Raw genomic sequence first — 3229 nt, 5'->3', positions numbered from 1 at the left:
GAAAAGTGAGGACATTAAATGTGAGGCTAATAAAGTTTATCTAATTTCTAAAGTTTGTTTAAGATGATTCCTTGCTCACATCTTCTTTTTGATGCTGGTAACAGGCTCATGTTAACTTCATAATTAATAGAGATATACCTTCTTATCCTATATTCTGGAAGAGTTTCCTGGTAGAGTAAATATATATTCTTAAATTTTAGAAACAATTCATCTGTAAATACATCCAACCCACCACATATTTGTAGTTTTATTTCTTAAAAACTATCTTGAACCCATAAAGAACATTTGTATAACTTTCTATTTTCTATTTGAGCCAGTTTGATTAATTCCAGTTTCATTTAAAAAGCAGCTTTATCACTGAGATCCCAAAAGGCATCTCCATGTGCAGATGCACAACATTTTCTCTGACTTTGCTCCTGATCCCATTTTCTCACCAAATGTTGTTGATGTTTGTCTTCCCCAAATAGTTTTTCTTTATCAGACTTGTCTGAATGATGCCTATTTTATTGAGCTTCCCCAAGAATCAGAGTGACTGGTTACTTTTCCTCTGGAATTATTTTATATTTATTTTATACTCTTAATTCTGTTTCAGTCTCTTTTTCCAAATTATTTTTTTATGTTTTCTTTCTTCGTTCTCCTTGTTTTGAGTTGAGAGTTTAATTCACTTTCATTTTTATTTACTATTCAAGATATTTAATGCTCAGATATTTTCTCACAGAACAGACAGTTTTCTTCTCTTCTTCCTTTCTCTCTCCTCTCTCTCCAGGGCTCCTTGCTACTCCTTTCTAATCATTGGTTTGATTTCCTGTTTCACCAAAGAGTTATTCATGAGAGTGATTATTGACTTATAAATTGTTTGATTTGTTTAACATATGTTGGCAGTTAATAAGCATTTTTGCGTGCAAGATGGTTACGGAACTGGATTTCAAATCTGCCTGTTCCTCTGATGAGCTATTGAGTCAGAATTTCTGTGGTTGGCCATGTATCTCTCTTCTGGTGGCTTCAGGAAATGATTACTGTGTAGAAATTGCTTGCTGGACGAGGATAGGACCTAATTTTATAATAATATTATTTCTTTGCTTCGGAGTAGGATGTTTGAGAATTATATGCAGGCATATGTATGTGTCTGTGTGCTCCAAAAATAATTAATGATAAATCAAGATTAACAATATATACGATTCCTATATTGACTTCTTTTTGGACAAAGACTGAGAAGTTAGTTGAATACTCTTACTATGGTTGTGGTTAAGTTCCCTTTACTTTATATTTTTAAAATCCTTTTTTTAATCTATGATTGAACATATACTTTTTGACTGCTAACCACCTTTTAGACTCTAAATATTTTGCCTTCAGATTTGTGTACCGTTATACACATTCATATATAAAAGTTTCATATTAGTTGTGGCTTTACTTTTGTGAGCACATGTATGGACTATTACTGACAATCCCCCTTCTTTCAGCATCTATGTTCAGTGTTAGTTTCCTACGTCTTCGTGGAATGTAGAGTAACGTTCAATATTGAAAAAGTGATTTAAGTAACTTCAGTATAGTATAACTGATATACGTAGCATTATCTCTGTGGTTCTATTTTTTTGTACTTCGCTTTTTTTCGTTTTTCCTAGTTTTGTTCCATTTAAAGTAATTTTTCTTATTAAACTTTTCTTCACTCTGTTGGATATATAGATCTTTTTCACATTCTAGTTTAGATTTTTTTTTTTTTTGCTGAGGAAAATTGGCCCTGGGCTAACATCCATGCCCATCTTCCTCTACTTTATATGGGATACTGCCACAGCATGGCTTGATGAATGAAGCATAGGTCCGTGCCAGGGATCAGAACCCATGAACCCTTGGCCACCAAAGCAGAGCATGCAAACTTAACCACTACGCCACAAGGCTGGACCCTATTTTACAATATTTTTAATTTGAGAAATAAGAAGAACCCAGAATCTGAAGTTTGCCTCACTGACTCCTCAATGTTAGATGAAAAATTAATCAGTATTTTACTTATTTTCTTTTCCTCCAAATCCAGTGTCTCTAGGTATAGATTAAGCACTTGGGTCAAGATAGTTTTAAATTTTATGCACATTCTTTAAAGTTGTCTGTATTTTGCATTTTTTATAAATCACATTAACACAAAGTACTTAGACAATTGTTTTACTTTTTCAGTGTTCACTTCTTTGGTGTGGTGCTTTTTTTTGAAACCCGTCATCCTCAAGCTTGATTAATGATCTGAATGATCTGCAGGGCTTGTTAAAACACGGAAGGAGTGCTGGACCCCACCCCAGATATTCTGATTCAGTAGGTTTCGGGTGGGGCTGAAAGACTAGCATCTCTGTATGGTGATTGGAAGCTCCCCTGCCTAATATTCCTTATTTTTTTTCATTTCACAGGCAGTAAAATCCGTGTCTCAGTGTGAGGGCTGTCCCTCCCCAATCCTTTGATTCTTCACAGATGTTATGCCACAATAAGCTTCTTGTACACCTAACTCCACTTCAGCAATTGGAGGCCCAAACTGACACGCAAAAGTTCCTCATTTTTCCTCAGAAAGGGGTGCTTTATTTTGAGAAAAGTCGTACAATCTGCAATAAGTTTAATATGGATGCTACTCTCTGCTCTTTAGAGATTGCAATGTATTTTTACAACACCTGCACCATTCTTCCTTGTTCTCAGCATTTAATGCTCTAATATTGGAAACACATGGGGCTTTTGGACATTCTGGACATTCTCCCTTCTTCTAGTTTAATTGATCATATCACATCAGAACTAAGTTGTACTACATTTCGCCATATCGTTGCTTGTCACATGACCATCAGATATATGTATAGTATGCGTGCACCTCACAGAAACAGAATGGTCCTCGAGTGTGCCTCTCAATGATTCTTCTCCTAAAGTTTGATTAAATATGTTCTAAATAGAGTTTCTCAGTTTAAGTTTAATGTACCTAATCCATACATACATTACTGGTCTGTAAAATTTTCTATATCATAAACTTATTTTGTTGAATAGCATGTAAATTATTTCTATGCCCCCAAGCTCACACATTTGATTGTAACATTTATTTTCTTTTCAAATGAAAGAACGAATTTCTATTAAAAGAAAGGAATCCAAAGGAGTACCCAAAAGAATGAAATACTATGAGTATGGAGGACTAGATACCTTGAAGAGGTTTCCCTCCACATAACAGTATCTTCCATAAAATATAATTTTATTGCATTCTTGAGTGCACATG

The sequence above is a fragment of the Diceros bicornis genome (assembly GCF_020826845.1).
Source record: "Diceros bicornis minor isolate mBicDic1 chromosome 30 unlocalized genomic scaffold, mDicBic1.mat.cur SUPER_30_unloc_7, whole genome shotgun sequence".
Lineage (NCBI taxonomy): Eukaryota > Metazoa > Chordata > Mammalia > Perissodactyla > Rhinocerotidae > Diceros > Diceros bicornis.
This window is presented reverse-complemented; position numbering follows the sequence as displayed.